The following is a 21,872-nucleotide window of genomic DNA, read 5'->3' on the forward strand; positions in this document are numbered from 1 at the left end:
GAATCGGGGAAAACTAGGAGGCTGTTGCAGTAATCTAGTTGAGAGAGAATGCTGCCTTGGGCTGAGGTGGTAGCTGTAGAGGTATTGTGAAGCATTGAGTTCTGAGTATATCCTAAAGGTAAAATCAGCATGGTTGTAGAATGTGAAATAAAGAGAACAGTAGAGGACATTTTGGGCTTGAGGAAATAGGGAATATTCTGGGAGGAGCCAGGTATATTGGGAGCAGGGGGCTGGTCTGGAGCTTAGTTTTAGATTACAAGGGGACATATTATGTAGTAGTTATATACAGGAGATAAGAGCTAGAGGAATGTTCTGGGCTAGAAGGGAGAGTGAATGAACCTGAGAAACAGTTTGATGGGCAGGCAAAATAAAAGACTCCTTGGGGTTAGTGATAATGAAATTGAAGTGAGACCAGGGAGTGTGGCTGTATGTTTTTCTTTCGCTGGCATAGAGTGCATGAATTGAATTTAACCAAAGTTGTGGTTTTGCCAAGAGTGCATGACTGACCACATGGAGAGGGGCAAGGTTATAATGATGGTCTGTGGAATTAAAGCTGAGTAAACAGGGAACTGAGCACGTGAGAGGAGGGGAGGGATGGTGAAAATGTGGCATAGTCAGTGTATTACAGGTGCATTTAGAGTTGGGGGACTAGAAGGAATGACCTGGAAACGTAAGAGGTGGTTAGAGAATGGTATGCTTAAAATTGAAATTTTGAGGAGTTAACAGTTATTAGTAATGACAAATATAACCAAGGAGTGACTGAGGGAGGACAGGAGAGGAGTTGTAGCAACTGTGCAGCCTGGAGTTGGAAATAAATTAATTAAATTAATTTTTTTATTTATTAAATCATTGACTTTTAATAACCAAACTGAAAGCCTTAGAATAATGTAAGATTCTTTTAAAAGATATTCTATGCTTATCATCATCAGTTTGTGCCTTTGCCAGCTATTGGATATACAATATAAAGGCATATTTAGCCCTGAGTTAATACAGGTATTATGTAATGCACACGTTATAAAACAGCCCAAGAAAAATGTGTATTTCTGTTCACTTCTTTAAGGTGGATTATTTAAAAGCAAGATCAACGTGTACTTGCCAGTCTTAAAGTATGGATTTGGGGGCTTGAAACTAAAAACTTTTCAAAAGCAGACTCTTTGTATAGGCACATCTCCAAATTTGACATTCTGAGTATTATGCAAAAGCTTCATTGTAGTATTGACTAGCAGTGCTATTGAAGAATACACAAAATTTTACCACTTAAAATAGCCAATTTTTAAAGGTCTAATTGGTATTAGAAATTAATGTCAGGTCATTCAAGATTAATCAAACTGTATTCAGAGGACTGTTGTAGGCATTGTGAAGTATGGAAAATATAAGTTTCTTAAAGGAGTGTACAAACTAGTCATAGAACAACAGTGTTTTCCAACCTTTTTCACAATTCAACATGTATAGAAAATGACGGTATTTGTAAGGCACATTGCAGGAATGGATAAGGCTGCTTTCCAACTGCTGTGAGGGTTGAGGGGAATAGTATCTTACCACATCTTGAGCCCATTTATGAAGATGTGTCATGTATAACACAATAAAATATTAATACTTCAAGATTGTTTATAAGATAAACTTCAAGCCTTACTTACCTCAGATATCTTTTAAAAGAATACAAAGGAAGGTTTTCTGGAAAGGATGAATTTTATTTGTTTATTATGTATGTATGTATGCATGTATGACAGGAACTCATTCTGTCACCTGGGCTAGAGTGTAGTGGTGTGATCATAGCTCGCTATAGCCTCAAACTCCTGGGCTCAAGTGATCCCCCTGCCTCAGCCTCCTGAGTAGCTGGGACTACAGGCACGCGTTACCATGTCTGGCTAATTTTTTATTTTTTGTAGAGACGGAGTGGGTTTTGCTGTATTGCCAAGCTGGTCTCAAATTCCTGGCCTCAAGTAATCCTCCTCCTCCCCAAGTGCTGGGATTAGAGGTGTGAGCCACTGTGCCTGGCCTTGGAAAGGATGAATTTTAAATTCTACTTTGGTACACTAATATTTTTGTAAGTATGTGTGTAATTGGTAGGAAATCCTCTTTTATCTCAGTGAAGCACCAAAATACAGATAACAGGTTTCTAGTAAGGAAATGTCATGGATCATTTAGTTCAAAACTAAATCTGACTTTTTTTTTTAACATGTACCACAGCACAAAATAACACAAAGTTAAAAATAAGTGTTCTAAACTATAATATGGCTAATGATATATTAAAATATTTTTATCTCTAGTTTTAGTATAACCTAACAAAAATATGCTAGTTAATGTCATTTTTCATTCTTTTGCGGTCTGCCTATATCAGAGAACTCATATTTTCTCACACAAACTGACTAGAAAGCACATATATCACAGATGCCAAATCAGCTGCTCACTGTAATAACATTAGCTTGTGAGACTACATCAAGTTAAAGCAATCTGATAAATAGAACAATGTAAAGGAAACAAAATTTGGTATATTAATATCTTAGAAGATTTATGGGAAAATTTGTAAAATACCCAGCTGTTAAATAAATTTTCATGGAGTTCTTTTACTGCAAGGATACCCCAAAAGGTCCTACTGACTAAACAGTATAGAGTGTTCATTCAACCTTCCTCTTGGGCTTTGTGTTTTGTGTTACTAACTTACTAACCTTGCGGAGTCTGAACACTGATCAGGATCTCTTCCATCCCAGACTTTTACCTGCAGAGATTCCCAAAAATATACTAAAGAGAAATACCCAGGAGCTATTCCTATCTTAGTCATAAATTAAATAATTAGGAGAAACTTTAGTTCTCTTAAAATACACTGCAAAATATAGATGAGTGTTCCAAGATACTGAAAATACCTCAAATGAGGAAAAAGCAAAGTAAGAAAAGAAAATCGTGCCCATGTGAACTCATTTGTCCCTCATTTTGGGGCTTTAAAGAGGAGAAAGAAAAAGGAAATAGGATTTGAAAGAAACAAATTTCATTCCAGAGACTTGTAGTGGTATAAACCTTAAGCCAATCTAAATATTCAGCAACCGTGAATGAGTACAGATGCTGTGGTTTGTTAACATTGGGATAGTATACAGCTTTTAAAACCTTTCGAATCGAAGCTTCATGTAGTCACATACTATAAAAATTCATGTTGAGAAGGAAAAGCAAGTTGCTGAAAGGTAAGTACACTATGAGTGCAAGTTTAAAGGACTGTAAAACAATGCATACATTTTATCATGTATAGTGGATAAAAAAACCAAATCAAGATAGGGTATGTATGAGGATGAACATAAGAGAATGGGATGAAGGGCCGGTATAGAGGAATTCAGTTGTATATAAGAATTTATTAGTGTTATTAGAATATTATCAATTTTTTATGTCTGATATGTTTTATCAATTAATTATACAACTTACGCTGACACATTTGGAACTCCACATGAAAAGAAATATAGCTGACCCTCAGCATGGATTTGAACTGTGCAGGGCCACTTATTTGCAGGTTTGTTTTCAACCAAACTCAGATGGAAAATACAGCATTTGTGGTATGCAAAACCCACATATAGAGAGCCAACTTTTCAGATACATGGATTTTGCAGGACTGACTGCCAAACTTGAGTGTGCACAGATTTGGGTGTACGTGGGCAGTCCTGGAACCAAAACCCCTGTGTATCCCCAGGGACAGCTGTGTATGTAAAAATTGACTCGGGCAAAGGTAGAAAAATGGCAAAGGTCATAACCATAAAATAATTGAATAGTAAGCTTACTAATATTCCTTAGAAAATGATTAGACTCATTGTTTTATAAAAAATTGTGTTCAACTTTCCATATACAGATAATTTTCTGTGTTAATGGAAATTATTCTAGATGGTAGACAAATAAGGAAGTCTATTTTATGAAATTGCCATAAGCTTAAATAAGAATAGCACTCAAAAAAGAAAACTAATGAAACTTCCTTGTAAAATTAAAAGCAAAATTTCTTAATACATTAATAACCAAGTGTGGTTTATCACTGGAATGCAATGGTTGTTCCTTGTTAGGAAATCTCATAGCTTCCAACATTAGCATATCAAAGAAGAAAAACACATACAATCTCAGTAAATACATTAAAGCAATTGATTAAATTTAGTACCCAGCTCTGATTTTAAAGGTAATATCAGTCCTGATCTAAAATTAGTGGGGTAAAAAATGAGTTACTCTATAAATGATGTTGAGACAGGGTAGCCAGGTGAGGGACGGGGAATTAAATTGGATCCATACCTCACACCTTACACCAAGTTAAAATTGGATCAAAAATTTAATGGTATAAAATGATTTCATTCAAGTTCTTGTATAGATGATGGTAATTTTTAACTTCATAGTTTTAGACAAAACCCTCAGAATCTATACAATAAAAATCTGTTTGAGTTCATAAAAATCAAGATTTTCTACATGGCTTAAAATGCTCTAAGCGAAGTCAAAAGACAAACCATTTCTAGGCGAAAACATTTTCAACTTATTTAACAGATGGTTAATTTTCCTAAGGCCTATTGAGCATCTGCAACACAATAATAATGCAAGAGTCCAAAAGAAAATTGAAAAACAGATCCTGTGGCACCCGAGTCCCTGACATCATGGAGAGCCTTACCAGTCTTGGACTGCCTAATTGGACCTTTATTGGGAAATAAATAAATGCATCTTATTTATGCCACTGCTGTTTGGAATTTGTTTTGTATTTTATCATTCCTGCCTCTCATCCTATGCAGAATTTGGTACTAGACATGGGGTCCTAAAAGTAACAAAACCTAAAATGTGGCATTGGTTAGAGGCTATGTACGTCAACAGGGGTTCTGACATTTGAATATATAGTACAATGTGCTCTCTTGTACATTTATCACCTCTGCCCCAAGGCACTAAATGCCAATGACACCTCCTAATCCTTGTGACAATCAAAAATTACCCATAAAGGAAGGGGGTATTTCTCCAGTGGCTAGGGGGATTCAGTAGGGCATAGATATTGCAGGCTAGAAAGCTGGTGACCCTTGTGTAGGTTATGACAGAACATCGAAATTGTTGCCTTGAATACCTTGAAAAGCAGACTGGCATGGCTTTAACAATAGGAAAGATGGCAGAGAGGACTCAGAATGGAAGGAAGGAGTTAACAGCTATACTGAACCCAGAGAAATTTGAACCCAGTTGAACTTCTTGCAACATCAAATCTTGCAAGGATCACCATGTGCTGATCCAAAACTGCTCCCCAGTCCATGGAACCTGACTATCAGGATCCTTCCTTCTCTCACTTGTAATTCATGGACTGCAGCAGGTCCAAAGTGATAACATCAACGGGCCATAAGTTTGAAGGCAGAGATGGGAATAAGCATATTGCCTTTCCACCCAAGCCCGTGGCCTCAGAAGCATATTAGTTTTCTATTGCTGGGTAATAAATGATCACAAAGTTAAGTCTTAACACAAGCTTATTATCTCACATGTTTCATGGGTCCAGGAACATATTAGCTGGATCCCCTGTTCAGGGTTTCCCCAGGCTGAAATCAAGGTGATGTCTGAGGCTGCAATCTCATCTGAAAGTTGGATTCCTCTTCCAAGCTTACGTGGTTGGCAGAATTCAGTTCCTTGTGAATTGAATTTAGGAATGGAGTGATTCCACAATATCTGAGAGAAATGAGAGCCTTTAGTCATAACACTGAAAAAACAGGTGTAAACAGGAAACTCTTCTGGGCAAGCTGCTATGTGCAGTCACCCTAATCAACTACAGTAGCTTCGTAAGCTGTGCAGCCCCAGTTGTAGACTGGAAGGATAATGGACCATAAAGAAACTTCCCCAGAAACAATGGACAAGGAGGTCTTCCCAGACAGCAAAATTGGGGCCTGCCTGCCTTGTGGGCTAACCAAGAATCTACTACAGGAGTAGGGGAACCTTGAAATTCCTGCAGAGTAGTATTTAACAGGCAATGACAGTATATACAGAAATGGCACTTTATTCCATTTCTGAATTGTGATTATTCTGTTCCTATACCTCCACTCTGTATCATGTTGGGGCAGACAACATCTTTCAATTTATAGTTTGCTTGACAATGAGATAAATTTGTTCCTGGTGAAGAGAACTGTGTATTCATCCAGGTATCTTGGACTTTGAGCTGACTTCAGTGAGGTGATGGGTCTTGGTGGTGTGTCCCTCGGGGAGGGGTGGGTACATATACTACACAATGTGTAGTAAGAAGGGTGCGTTCGCACAGGTCAAAGTCTTTGTAATCTATGGCAGAAATTGATAGTTGTTTCTTCAGTATTCATTTTTAGCTGTTCATCTACCTTTACAGAATAGAGACAACACTTTCCATCTTCCCTTAGAGCTAGGAGTGGCTATGTGAGTTCTGGCTAATGAGAGTGAAAGGGTTTGGGGACAACTTCGGGTCCAGTAGGGGCCAGATCCTGTGTACTCCCCTCTTATTTCCCTCTTTCTCTATCCTGCTGCTTGAAACTTTGGGGCCACCATCTTGAACCATCAGGTCCAGGCACAAACGGCATTTGAACCCTACCTTTCACACTTTGGAGCTCCACACCTCCTCCATATGCTTGGATTTTTACCTGAGAGAGAGAAATAAATTAGTAAATAAATTAATAATAAATTATATAAAATAAATAATAAATTAGTAAATAAACAACTATCTTGTTTAAGCCTCTGCTATTTTGTTTCATGTCACCTGTAGCTTAAGCTAATCTTAAAGGACAGAGCTTCACCTCCCACCTCATCCTGATGGTGGGATGAGAGCTTCACCTCCCACCTTGTCTGATATTAGAAAAAAAAAAAAAATCCAGATGTGCTTAAAGATCTAGCCAAACCAAATGGCAAATGTTTTGGAACTAGTAATCTTGAGTTAGAGAAAAACCTTCCTAAAAAACAGAAAAGATTCAGAATTCAAAAAGGAAAAGATTTCTCCTCCCAAAACATTTAACATATTCTGACCACAGAATATGTTAAATGTTCTACAGAAGAATATTCACGAAGAGCCTGTTAGAAATGGTTGCAAACATTTTTCTCCCCATCTGCCTTTTAATTTTGTGTTTGGCATCTTCTGTGGTCAGAGATGTTATCACTATGTGTCTCACGAAGCATTTCAAAATTCTGCTTGAAAGGGAGAATGGTTCGTATTTCTGAGCATATGTTTGAGCAGGATGAGATCATATTTCTGAAATTTTCATGGGAGGAAAGAACAAGTTTGCAGTTTCCGAGTGGAGCCAGCAGGTGTCACTGTTCTCGTTTCAGGCTAATGGCAGTTTAGGGAGATACGGAAAGGGGTGAATGAGGCCAGGACATCCTGTATCCTACTCTCTGAAGCAACTGGGCTTACCACATCTTGGCCGTGACACAGCAGAAGGACACTGCTGGTCTGGGAAAGAAATTTTCCATGGTTAGCATCCAAAGAAAGAGCCTCTGGGATGTGGGAATATTTGGCAATAAGTTAGGGCATTGCCCACTGACACCTGTAGAAAAGTTTGACTATTTAAGCCAAGAGTGCAGTGATTCTTAACTGCTTTTGAAGTCAGGGATGCCTCTGAAAATCTGAAGAAAGCTATGATCCCTCACCTCAGAAAAGTGCATGCGTGTCTACACATTTGCTCTCTCTCTTTCTCTTGCAACACCTACACCCCTCTTCATACAGTTTTAGGGAGTTCATGGGAAGTTCACACAGTTTGAGGGAATTCAGGGAAACACTATAATCCAGTGTTTCTTGACCTGAGTAATGTCAAGATGTTTTTTAAATTTTATTTAAAAAAATTTGCAGACCTCCACTGTTAAATTATTTTCAACATAATTCATCATTTAACAAACATTTCTCCAACTCTTCCTGTTGCAGGGACTTGATAGTGAATGCAGCAGTGTATTAGATGAAAAAGGTCATTACTCACTAGGGGAGAGACAGGCACTAACAGAGTCAACAAAAAAGTGCCAGATAATGATACATGTATAAAGAAAACCAGGGAAAGGCCTCTGTGAAGAGATAGTACATAAACTAAGATAAGAAAGAGGAAGGAGTCAAAAATATGGAGAAGAGCATTTCTGGCAGGGAACAGCTTTCACAAAATCTCCCAGGTGGGACTGAGCTTGGCTGGAGCCATTGGTAGAGCCATTGGTAACTCCTTCCTTTCTCTCATGAACCGCATCCAATTGACAGCAAGTCCTGTCCATTTTACTTGCAAAATGTGTTGTAAGTCCACTTCTCTCTGTTCCTAATGCCATCCCACTTGTACAAACTGCCTAGACTGTGGCCTGACTGCTTCTTTACATCTGCTCTCATTTTCCTCCAATTCATTTCCTAAATGGCCACAGAGGAGTGATCTTTTTGTAATGCAAATCTTGTCATTTCTCTTTCCTGCTTAAAAATCCTCCATGTTCTTTGCTAACCAGGTCTTTACCTGCCTCCTGGGGTAGAGGTAGAGAGACAGATGAAACAAGATGAGTGGAAGGTCTCACCCCTTACCCCTTACTCTTGTATAGTCAGCCAGGCTTTCAGTAGCAAGTCACCTAACTGGACTATACCTAACTAACAGGCTTTACAATCTATGGCCTGTGGGCCAAAGTGACAAAGGATCTCACCTTCACCAAACTCTAGGAAGGCTCTTCTGAGCTCTTTTTCAACTAGGCCTTGACTTTTGGGCTTCCATGCTCATCTCTGCATTGTCTGGTTTTAGCAAGAATCCCTCTAAGTTGGTTTAGCTAGACTCTCCCTTTATCTCTGATGTTTTTTCTTAGTAATTTTCTGTCCACTGACCCACCCCCTAACTCCTTGGCTATTCTCACTTTTGTTTGTTGTATTCAGAGTTGAGTCCAATCTCTGTCCCTTTCTCCAAAACCCCCTTGGTCCCTACACATTTCACAATGGTCCTGAATAAAGTCTGGCTTCTCTCCTTGAATGAATTTCATAAATCATTTTTCTTCTAACAAAATTCAGCCTGTTGTCTGTTCTGGTACAGCTGGAAAACTAAGAGGGATTTTTGCATTATTAAATGGTTGGGGGGAAAAAAATGAATAACACCTATATCAAGTGCTTTAAAATATACCATGCCTTGCTCTAAACCTTTGCACTTATTAGTTTGTTTAATCATTATAACTGTGAAGTAGGTATTGAGGCAGGAGATCAGAATAGTGGACACAGGTGGGGCGGAACCATCGGAACAGAATTTGGGTTATGGATTGATGAAAACAAAAGCTGTAGTCAGGCTGTGATTGTAACCATTGCAGAAACACCTTGTTTACTCCAGTCTGGGGAAGTCCATTGGAGGCAACTGTGCAGATGGAAGGCAACAGTATCCTAAAGTAACCCTGACTTCATTATACCATCATTACCATAAATTATTACCCCCCTAAATGATGGGCTTTGGAAGCCACAGCACATTCCACATCAGGGCCTAAACAAATAAAGTAAAAAACTCCCCGCCTGACAGATGGGAGGGGTTATTATTCTCATTGGTCAGGGAAACAACAATGCAAGAAAGAAGAAAGCAAAGGGAAACCCAAAGAGAGCCCAGAGCCATGGCTCTGACCTCTTCAGAGTGTGTCCCCTGCTTGCTTTGGGAGTGGGTTTGCTAAATAAAACTTTCTGCTTATGCTTCTCTGCTTTGGTTTAAATTCTTTTCTACAAATATGAGGACCAAAGATGATCACATACTCGTAACAAACTGTATTATGGTATTATTATTCGCTTTATAGATGAAGAAACTGAAGCTCCAAGGTAGGTTAAGTAAGTAGTCAAAGATCATCTAGTAATGGGGTAGTGCAGCAGGACTTGAAACCCAAGGAGTCTTAACCCAGAGCCTATGCTCTTAACTGTTCACCTACATGAAAATGTACCCAATACTGTGAAGATAGAGATACAAGTGGCAAAAGAGAGATGTGGGCAACAGATTCCATGGAGCTCCCAGGAGGGAGGATCAAGGATCACTGTGTCTCAGAGAAGCAAGGAAAAGCTACATAGACAAATGAGGCCATGTTGCTACCATGGTGACAGGGAAGACTAACGTTAACCCCATTTAAGTGAATATTATCTACCTCTCCTCAAAAAGAATTTGATTTCCTCATTAACAGGCTTGTGTTGTACTCAGTTAATATACTTTGGATTTTTTCAGTTAAAAAAACTGTAGACATTTGTTTTATTTCTTCATAGGTAAGTACTTACATAATACCTTCTATTTTACCTCTTGGCCTGCAAATAAAATATTTGCTATCTGGCCATTTATAGAAAAAGTTTGCAGAACCCTGGTTTAAACCATAAAGACATTTATCATTTATTTAAGAAGTCTACATTCTACAATTGATACATACTTCAAAACATCATGTTATATACATAGATATATATATATAGTTTTATATGTCAATTTAAAAATTAACTTTTTAAAAAGAAATCCAGATGTAGATGATTCCAGGGTTAGTTCAGCTACGCAATGATGGCATCAGGGACTCGGTTTCTTTCCATCTTTTGACTCTATCATTTGTAGCATTTCTGTTTGTTTGTTTGCTTTTTGTCTTTTCAGGCTCAAAAATGGCTGTGACTCCAAGCTTGGCAGCTGAAAAGGAAAAAAAGAAGCTTAGGCTATGCATTTATAGATCTGAGACACCTCAGCAGATGTCTGATAGATGCATAGGCTACGCTGGTGAATGAAACAAAGACCCCTGCCCTTGTGGAGCTTACAACCTAGGACAGGAGGGTGGGAGGGAAGGGAGACAATAAACAATAATCATGGCTGGGTGCGGCAACTCACATCTGTCATCCCAGCACTTTGGGAGGCTGAGGCAGCAGGATCACTTGAGGCCAGGAGTTTGAGATCAGCCTGGGCAACATAGCCAGACCTCGTCTCTACAAAAAAATTAAAGAACTAGCCAGGTGTGGTTATGCATGCCTGTTGCCCCAGCTGCTCCGAGGACTGGAGGATCGCTTGAGCCCAGAAGTATGAGGCTGCAGTGAGCTACAATCGTCACTGTCCTCTAGCCTGGGCGACACAGTGAGACCCTGTCTCTAAAAAATAAGCAAATAAATAAATGCTTAAAAGAATCCCTTAAAGATAAATTAAATAAACAATAATCACGGTGTATTTAGGCTCTTCCCACATACTTTCATCATTAAAAAAAAATCTCTACATAGGAGAAAATGTCTTTCCCTTAAATCCATAAGGCTTAACTTGCTGAGTAACTTGTATACCAGCCCATTTCTTCTATAGGTCCCCTGAGGGGATGGAAAGAGTTGCTTTTAAAGAGTAGCTAATAAAAATAAACTGTACATTCTTAGGCCTATGTTTAGAATTCAAAAGTAGCTTTATTTTATACTGCAAATGAATAGGGCTTTATGAGCAAATCAGTAGGTTGTGCTAATTGGCAGGCATGTTATAACTGAAAGAAGAGTGTAGTTCCCTCTAGACACTGAACTATGCAGGCTTCTAACCTGGAAGTTGCCAAACATTTAATAAGAGATTTTTTTTTTCTGTCTCTTGAAGTGATACAACTAAGTGATAACAAATAATGCCCGGGGCTACCAAAAAAGAATATGCTCCCAGGAAGCATCTACCTTTTTATTTTATTTTTTTTACAGCCTTTATTCTTCCACAGCAGGCTTAGCATAGCTAGTGTTACAGCTCTCTTTGCATCTTCCAATCTTCTCGCATCTACCTTTTTAAATGGGTTATGTGGCCACTTCTTTGTGATTTTAAATCTCAGGACAACACTGTCCTTTGGGACATTATATCTCAGAGTGGGATATTCTTGGAGATCTGTGAGTTTTGTAGGAACTCTTGTAAGATCTTTTTAGCTGTGCTTTTTCATGTATGTGATAATCATGAAAAACAGATGTCCATGCATTTGGGATGGTTAGGATAGTGCCCCGTATTGTAGAATTCCTGGGCCAGTGTCCACACTGTCTTCACTCATGCTCCATGAATACAGACTGCAGTGGGGTGGGGGGCAGGTCTTCAGACCAAATTCTGACACATGCATTTATTAGAAACAGATACAAAAATCATGTATATAACTTGTTCTATAAGCTCGATGAAATCCTCACTTTTTGAAATTTTAGGTGCTCTGCCACCCTTGCATGAAAAGACTGCATGAAAGAAACAGAAGGAGTCAATTAACCATATCGTTGGCATGAGGAAATCAGAAAACTTATAGTTATCAACTGGTCCCAGAAATATTTAGGAATCATGCTTTTTGCACCATCCTCTCCCACTTCTTTTCTTTTTGGCACCCTGGTAAGGGTATCTTTAAAATATTTTAGATAATCTCATATCTTGACTGTCACTAGTTTCATAAATGAAAATTCTTTTTTTCTTAACTTATTTTTTTAAGAGTCAAGGTCTCCCTATTGCCTAGGCTGGAGTGCAGTGACCTGATCACAGCTCACTATAACCTCAAATTCCCAGGCTCAAGAGAGCCTCCTGCCTCAGCCTCTTAAGTAGCTGGGATAACAGGCAGGAGCCACCACACCTAACCTGAAACTTGTTTTTAATATCTCCACTCTGCCTAGCAGAGGAATAGGTAAATCATTTCCGGTAGAAGATAAAGAAGATGACACCATCTGAAGCAGCTGTTACAATTCTTTTTATAAACAATGTTCAGCATCCATTCAAAAATTGTTAGACATATCAAGATAAAGGAAAGAGGGGGGAAATACAAATAAACAATAGCAACAGATTCACAGATGATCCACTTATTGAATTTCACAGATATGCACTTTAAAATAACTGTGATTAACATGTTCAAGAAAATAGGGAAAAAGAGAGAGTGGATAAAAAGATGGAGAATTCCTTACTGTTTTAAAGAACTGGAATCAAAAAAAGGATCAAACTGAAATTCTAAAACCAATGTAAATTACCATTATCATAATAGGATTGCCTTTAAAAAAAGTTCTTACTGAGTGCCAACTGAGTTACCTTTGTGAAATAATCTCCCCCACTTCTGGTATCTATTTGCATCTAATGATACAGACATGGGCTATGGAGGCTCCTAGACCAGTATAGCCACCGTGAAGGTTCAGACATAGCAGTTGTGTACTGCCGAACTGAAGCCTTTGCAAGGAAGCCGTGAGGATTAGACGAGATTCTCAGAGCACACAGATGAGCCAACGAAATGAGGTCTTCATCTAAACTTGGGAATTAGCTACCACAGGCAGCAATGTTGTTATGTGATTTAAGAGAACCTGGCAATAATGAAATAACAGTCAATCCCTAAGTTCTGTGAACCACTGATACTTAAAGTGGGGTGTAGGCAGTCCAAAATATCTCAAAGATATCCACTGGGCTTTAGGGAGGAAATGCTAAAGTTTATGTTTATGTTCAACTCATGTTTGAAATGCCTATATATTAATTTTTTTATTGTATACTTAGTATTATATATTGGTACTGTAGGATATGCTAACTTATAAATAAATGAATATACATTCTTTGGGAATGTGTTTAATTTTTTTTTATTGCTGGTCAAAGTTTAGGGACCATTTTTCTAAACCTACCTATTCATTTACTGAATTTCATGTTGCTTCTACTATATCATGATTAAAATCCCACTAGAGCTGGTTAACATCTGAATTAGGAATTTCATTTGTGTATCTCAGTTTTCTCCATTTATAATTTCTTGGAACTCAGGTGGTTTGTGAACTACACTAAAATGGTAATTTTATTTGCAGAAAAGAGAATAGTTTTCTCAAAGTTAAGTTTCTTTCCCATTTATTTTTATTAAACCTTTGCTTATTGTTACTAGTTTACTAAAGTCTTAGTAAACAATAAAACAGATGAATAAGTAATAAATTAGTAATAAAAGAAACAGCAAGGTATAGTTTTTTTTTTTTTAGCTTGTCTGTTTTTGTTATGGATGCATACTCTCAGTTGTGATTTTTTAAAATTGCAGATGTAAAATACTTATATATTTATTCTTATAGGATGGAATTAAATTTATCAGCTAAAGTTTTGGTAAGGATATCCTGACTCCCAAGAAATGCTGATACCTGGAAAAACTTGAGAAGCATCATGTTATTTTATGGCTTTGATCTCTGGTGTCTGTTAATAGCACTTGGAAGAATAACTTTTTGAGCTGATGTAAATTATTTATGCATAAATAAATTGACAGTTGTGAGAGCAGATTTTGAGAGTAGGTAAGGAAAGGAAGTAAAGGTAGCGGGCAGCTGAGAAGGAGAGAAAACCCACTAAAAAGCACAGAAAATAAACTCCCTCTTACCTTGCAGTTGGGATAAGCCCTGCATCTTAAAGTCTTAAGAGTTGAATGAAAACTCAGAGGTCACTTAGCCCAACTGTGACTGGGGGGATTACCAGGATGTGGGACTTCCAGTTTTAAAACTAGCAAAGTCCCAGCAAACCAGTATGAGTTGGTCATGTAATCTCTGACATTTTACATATGGTAATATGTGTCAGAATCCCTTCTGACATGGTAATATAGGTTATTATTGTTTCAAACTTCCAGATGACATTAATAATTTACAGATGAGGCTGGGTAGTCAGCCGAACTTGTTTGAATACTCTCAGTGATGGGCAGCTAGCTAATGGTTCTATTGGATACTTCTCCCTCATACTGGAATATTTTCCTCTGTCAGTTACATGCATTGGTCTTTTCTTACATGAAGATCACATAGGGCTTCTATCTGGTACGTCTAGAAAATCAACTTGTTGAAAGGTCGAAAAAAAAAAAAAAAAAGATCAAACAACAACCATACCTCTCCTGCCCCTCCAACTCAACATCCTCATTTCAATTCAATTCAGTACACAAAACCTGTGCTAAACCCAGGAGGGGATCTAATAAAGGAATGTGGACCAATGAACAAATCTATAAAGAATACTTGAAAAATGTGTCTAAACATGGTAACCCAAGGTAAGTGCTTCTGTTGGAACAAAAGTATAATATGCAATGCATGCAAGAAATAGAAGTGCAGATAATTAAAGCTAGACTATAGCAAGTTATTTGCTATAGTTTGTCATATGTGACAAGTTAATTCAAATTGGTTTGATTATGTGGACATCTTCAGCTCAAAGGATGAGTGACACATTTGTTCTAAGACACAACATTGTACTATAAAAATAGTATTATAAAGATAATTTTGAGGGGGAGAAAAAACTCAAGAGAAGCCAAAGTTTCAATTATAACCCATATTCACTATCATTATTAACATATAGATAAAGCCAATTATAGTTAAATGTGTATAAGGTGATAAATTTAGCAGCTATGCAATTGACACTGAAATGTAGAATAAAATGGAGACCTGGAATGATTATAAAAAAAATCTGATTTTTCTTTGTTTCTTTTTTTTGAATTAGATTTCTACATGGGCCAATATAAAAGATGATTGTAAAACCCACTTTAATTTATTTTCATGCCTAAGTATAGTCTTGCATATTAGAAATAAGGAAAAAATAAAATGTAACATAGGTCGTAAGGGACTATAACTTGGTTAAAAGAACAGAATCAATTTTCAGAAATGTAAGAATAAATGTTCTGTGTCAATAAAAACAAGTTTGAGCTTATATCATGGCTATCAGATTTTTCTTAATTCTACTGATAATTCTATAATATCACTCTAATCTGCTTTGTGAGGTTTTTTTCAATGCAAAAGATTGTTTAATTGATCTTTCAGGTGTTTTGTAGGTTTGTGTGCATGAATCTGAAATTTGAAACCAAAACCCACAAAATAACATACTATGCACATGGGAAGTAAATACATAGCATATCATTTTTTGTACTTGGCTTGGAATTATTTTATTTGATGGCTTTCACTAGTGCTGAGTATCTTTGAAATCATATCATATAATTTTAGCAAAGAGATATCTAGATGTGTCTCTGGTTCCTGAAATCCTGGCCAGTTAGGGACCAAAACTATGCAGTTTTAAAATAGAGTAATAGGCTGGGCGTGGTGGCTCACACCTGTAATCCTAGCACTTTGGGAGGCCGAGGCGGGCGGATTGCTCAAGGTCAGGAGTTTGAAACCAGCCTGAGCGAGACCCCGTCTCTACCAAAAATAGAAATAAATTAATTGATCAACTAAAAATATATATACAAAAAATTAGCCGGGCATGGTGGCGCATGCCTGTAGTCCCAGCTACTCGGGAGGCTGAGGCAGGAGGATCGCTTGAGCCCAGGAGTTTGAGGTTGCTGTGAGCCAGGCTGACGCCACAGCACTCACTCTAGCCTGGGCAACAAAGTGAGACTCTGTCTCAAAAAAAAAAAAAATAAAATAAAATAAAATAGAGTAATAAAATTGGGTTAGTTGCTGATATTTTACATATACAGAATATTCCATACAATGGATTTTTATTTTGATTAAAAGTACTATAATTGCTTCTCAGCCTTTTGGCTAAGATCAAATGTAGTATTTGTTCTTATCAGTTTAATAAAAGTATTGTAATAAAAAAAAAAAACCTCTTGGGTTTGAGCAAAAAGTATAGTATTACATTTCTACACTATTTAAAGAGCAACTGAAAACCTAACCCATCTTACTGTATCTCCCCAAGAGTAAAGAGATTGAGTACCATTGTAAAGAATAAATAGAGTAAGTAAAGAAAGGTAATATTGTTAACTTTTGTGATTAGTTAGCCTAAGAAGCAAGAGACCAGAAAGAACTTTAGAAGGTTCCTTAAAATAAATTTCTGGGCCATGTATGGTGGCTCAAGCCTGTAATCCTAGCACTTTCAGAGGCCAAGGAGGGAGGATTGCTTGAGGCCAGGAGTTTGAGGCTAGCCTGAGCAAGAGCAAGGCCCTGTCTCTACAAAATATACAAAAATTGGTGGTGCCACATGCCTGTAGTCCCAGCTACTCCAGAGGCTGAGGCAGGAGGCCAATTCCTAGAGTCCAGGAGTTGGAGGTTGTAGTGAGCTATGATGATGCCACTGGTCTCTAGCCACTGCACTCTCTTCTGGATGACAGAGATCTTGTCTCAAAAATAAATAAATAAATAAATAGGCCGGGCGCGGTGGCTCACGCCTGTAATCCTAGCTCTTGGGAGGCCGAGGCGGGCGGATTGCTCAAGGTCAGGAGTTCAAAACCAGCCTGAGCAAGAGCAAGACCCCGTCTCTACTATAAATAGAAAGAAATTAATTGGCCAACTGATATATATATATAAAATTAGCCGGGCATGGTGGCGCATGCCTGTAGTCCCAGCTACTCGGGAGGCTGAGGCAGAAGGATCGCTCGAGCCCAGGAGTTTGAGGTTGCTGTGAGCTAGGCTGACGCCACGGCACTCACTCTAGCCTGGACAACAAAGCGAGACTCTGTCTCAAAAAAAATAAATAAATAAATAAATAAATAATTAGTTAATTTCTGGTCTTTTTGTTGAACACATTTGATCTCTCTGCTATCTCTCAGATTTTTTTACTACTTATTTTTTATCTCATTCATCTTCCTTTGGTCTCCTCTCCTGATTATATTTTAGCAGTGTAAAGGGGAAGGCTGTGTTTACTTCTCTACTTCTCAAAGAAATTTTATTTATTTTTTTCTTTGAAAGTAAGGAAAAAAAAGAAAAGAAGGAACCATTCTTCATTGGCTGGGGTAGGCCTTCAGAGTGGAGGTAGAGAGTTAGGTTGTCTTCAGAATTTTTACATAAGGCCTTGATTATTTTATTTTGTATTCTTGCTATCAGAATTATTTTGCTTATCAACAAAGCTTATCTTATTAAAATAATATTGACTTTTCAAACAAATCAGAGGTGCAAGGAATGTTACTGAGAGTTGACATATCTGTGAAAAGCTTAATATAGAAACTAAGAAATCTGTGTTAGGAAAGGGAGAACAGAAGGCAATGTGATAATAATTTATCATATAATGTCTAAACCTAGTCATTGTGAATATTTCACTGCAAGATTAAGATGTATGTGTATATTTTTTTTTTTTTTTTTTTTTTTTTTTTTGAGACAGAGTCTCACTTTGTTGCCCAGGCTAGAGTGAGTGCCGTGGCGTCAGCCTGGCTCACAGCAACCTCAATCTCCGGGGCTCAGCGATCCTACTGCCTCAGCCTCCCGAGTAGCTGGGACTACAGGCATGCGCCACCATGCCCGGCTAATTTTTTGTATATATATTTTTAGTTGGTCAATTAATTTATTTCTATTTTTGGTAGAGACGGGGTCTCGCTCAGGATGGTTTTGAACTCCTGACCTTGAGCAATCCACCCGCCTCAGCCTCCCAAAGTGCTAGGATTACAGGCGTGAGCCACCACGCCCGGCGTATGTGTATATTAATTATGGAAATGCATTCTTCCTTATACATGCAGAGTTACATCTTGGGGAAGTTTCCTCAAGATGTTTGCTATTTAAATCATCTTTTCAGCCATATATGGATAGTAGAAATTCCATCTCTTCAGTATTTTATGAGACAGTATATTAGCTTGAAGATGTTATAAATGGAAAATTCCCTTCCAAACCTGTTTTTCTGCCTTTTTTGGCTCTCTAAACTAGACTAGGTTGGATTTGCATATATTCAGTTCTAGGTAAGTCACTAAATAAAGATAACCAGTTATGCAGAATGTTATTCATGAATACAGGATATTGACTAATTCATAAACCCAACCAGTGAACCAGGGTAAGATTTTTTTAAACAAAACCCTAAAAGTCAGAACAGTTATTTCTTATGTTTAAGTCTCAGTTGAACTCTGAAAGTCATTTATAAAAATAGATTCTTAAATTTATAATAAAATATAAAATTAAAGACTATGACAGCCAATTTAAGGATATAAACTTTCACGTGTCACAGAACAAGAAACAAAAGAGAAATACTTTTAAAGAAATTTTAAAGTTGTTCTCTAATATGTTGGTTTCTTATTCAGCTCAGATATTTTATCAGACTAAGGTATACATTTTAACAAAATATATATGCCAATTTAAGAAGAATTTAGGAGCATACTGTTTTTACACAATTCCCATAAGTTAATGGTCATTTAACTACTATTATCCAAACCAAAGGTGGTTACAATTTCTGAAACAAACTTTCAAGGAAGCTCGCCATGTGGTGGAAGGCCAAATCTTAACTTTTACCCTTGAGTTAAACCCCAGTAACAGTACTCTTTGTGTCTGTGTTTGTAAAATGTACGATTTGGAATTTCTTTTCATGTAATTGATTTTTCATTCCCTTATGCAACACTCAGCGAGTATTCATTGACCATGTACCATGTGCCAAACACAACACTATTTGTACCATACTAAATTGTAGAGGAATACAATTAACAACAACAACAAATTACTTGACATTAAAGGCCTCAGTTTACTAACAGAGAAGAAAGATATTGACCAGAATTCTTGGTAGGAATCTCACTCAATCTTCACAAAGACTCCCTGTAATAGGTGTACGTGTAACCCATTGCACAGATGAAGAAAGCGCAGTGGGGGGAAACTCAATAAGTTAGTAAATGGCAGGATCAGGAACAGAGCCCAGCATTGTCTGCTCTGAGCCTTTGATTTAATGACCCACCATAGGCTTCCTGGTGCTGCATCTCTTAGGGAAGAAACAGTGACCTCTGGGGTTCAGGAAGGCGATGGTGTCATAGAGGAGGTGGTATTTCAAGTGCATCTCCAAATAAGCTGGTAGCGGGCAGTCGTGGCAGGAAGAAAACATTGGACAGTGCAGAACAGAGAAGTATACTATAGGAGTGCTGTGTGGAGCAAGTCCGAATGTGTGAAAGAGAATGGCATGTTTGCCGAAATGCTGGTGGTATGAAGGTGGGTGGAAGTGCCCTGCCAAAGGCTTGTGTGCCATCTAGATTTCATCCTTTAGGTAGACACTGGGGTAGGGTAGGACTGCAGTGAGGGTGGAGCCTTAAGGAATTTGAGGCAGGCAGTAAGTTATCAGATTTGTGCTTTAAAAGATGACTCTGCAGAGAAGTATGGAAGGTGAGTTGAGGGAGGCTGTGGTGGGGCGGGGTGGTGGTGGTGGTGGTGAAACCTGAGACAGGGAGCATACTCCTTTGTTCTCCAGGACTGATGGTCAGGCCAGGAACAGAGAGAAATGGCAAATCCGAATCTTGATGCCCAGTAGAATGTGGAGAGGAAAAGGAGGTATGTGACAGGGAGGGATCTTGGTAAAATGAATCTTGGATTTCTGAATTAGGGAGTTGGAAGGGGGGTGACCAATCTCTGATGGAATTCCAGAAAGAGGAGAAGGTTGGAATGAGGAAGTGATGCCTTCCATTTTGGCTGTGACAAGCTTGGGTTGACTGCAGGCCATTCCACTGGGAGATGACCAAGAGGTGGTTAGAAATATCTAGGGTGTCATTAACTCATGAATGGTCCCACTCCAGAGCCACATTTTACCTTTTATAATTACCCTGCCTGTCCTATCAGTCAGCGAGACCTGTCAATTCCATCTCCTTAATATTTCTTAAATCCCTACTTACGGAAATCAGTCTCTGGTTCAGTCATTTGGACTGGTGTGTGCAATGCCAAATAACTATGAACATAGCGTTTCTACAAGGCCCTTCAAAATCAGATTCAGGCCCATCACTTCAGCTCTGTCTCTCTCCTCATCCCTCTGCACAGAGCCTGCAATCCAGCCATACCAAAGCAGCCACAGTTTGCAAAAAATCATGCCCTTCACGGCTGTGTTGAAACATGAAGACATGTCTCCAACACCTCCCCCATCCCTGGCTACACAGCAAGGAGTGGCAATGATGAGGAATATAGGGCCGACCCTCCAGGAGTGTCTAGGAGATAATCAGAAAATTGTGGCTCAATTGAGTCACATTCATGTCCATTCATCGAGTTTCATTATTGACAGCAAAGAGTTAGGTCCCTGTATGGCCACTTAAAGTAGACAATAAGTAGACAATATCCTAATACAGTAAATTGCAGAGAATCGGGTGGGTTACCTAATTATCACATAGATTAGGTGGTTCATATATTCATGTTGTCTTACTCTACTGAGACTTGGAGCATCATTGTTAGATATAAAAATCATTTGGTAGTGTGCTGCCATAAATAACCATAGAAAAAGTATGTGTGAGCCAATTTCTCTTATCCTGGCCTGTATCTCCCTGATGAAGGAAAGAGTAGCTAAGAGTGAAGCTAGAATTAGTAAAAATGAAAGAACAGTTCTGTAATGTATGCCATAAATAGGTCTTACATGTAAAAAGTTAAAGAGCTTATTTTATTATGGAGGAAACTACAAGTAAGCAAAACAAAATTTGTAATAAAATATTCTGCTTTATGCTCAGAATTCTAAAAATGTTTTATCTGTAGATTGGAAAACCTGCAATTGCTTCATTACCATTTAATACATTGTAAATCAAATCATTTATGGACAGAAACAGACTTGAACATTTTATTTGATGAAACATTTCATAATAAATCAATTTTATTCAGCACAGGAAAAACAGTTTTAAAGTTTACTTTTTGTTTAAAGCAGCCAGTTCAGAATAAGCCAAAATTATCCCAGAGAATTGTTTATATTAAAAACAGGCTGAGAGTAGTTTGAACTGTGACCACCAAAAAAATTGAAGGATAAACACTCACCTTGTCAAGATATCTTTTGAAAACCCTTGTGCTGCTTCCAAGGAGCGGGAACAAAAGTAAGTAACATCTGCAACCCAAATCTTGCTTAATAGAGTGATTTGTCTCCAGGCCTACAGACTGGTGACAGGAGCACACCTCCTACCTTTTTCTAGCTGCCAAGGTTTATTCATGCCTCTGAGGCTGCATCCTCAGAGAACTGAGTGTTGGGTTTAAGACCTCATTAAGGGCCTCTAATCCATAACTGCAATTGGATTGTGGATCGATCTTCAGGTAAACTATGCAACTGCTGTGTGCCTCAGTTTCCCTATCTATCTAATGACGACAAGTAGTGGGGACTAAAATAGATGACACAGCGTGGACCAGTGCCTGGCATATAATAAACGCTCAATATACGCGAGTTACAATT

General features: G+C 38.1%; 1 pseudogene; it reads left to right on the forward strand.

The window, feature by feature from the left end:
• Window positions 1-16,310: 16,310 nt before the first annotated feature.
• Window positions 16,311-16,400, forward strand: LOC142873091 (uncharacterized; annotated as a pseudogene).
• Window positions 16,401-21,872: the final 5,472 nt, after the last annotated feature.

The sequence above is a fragment of the Microcebus murinus genome, chromosome 9 (genome assembly GCF_040939455.1).
Source record: "Microcebus murinus isolate Inina chromosome 9, M.murinus_Inina_mat1.0, whole genome shotgun sequence".
NCBI classification, from domain to species: Eukaryota; Metazoa; Chordata; class Mammalia; order Primates; family Cheirogaleidae; genus Microcebus; species Microcebus murinus.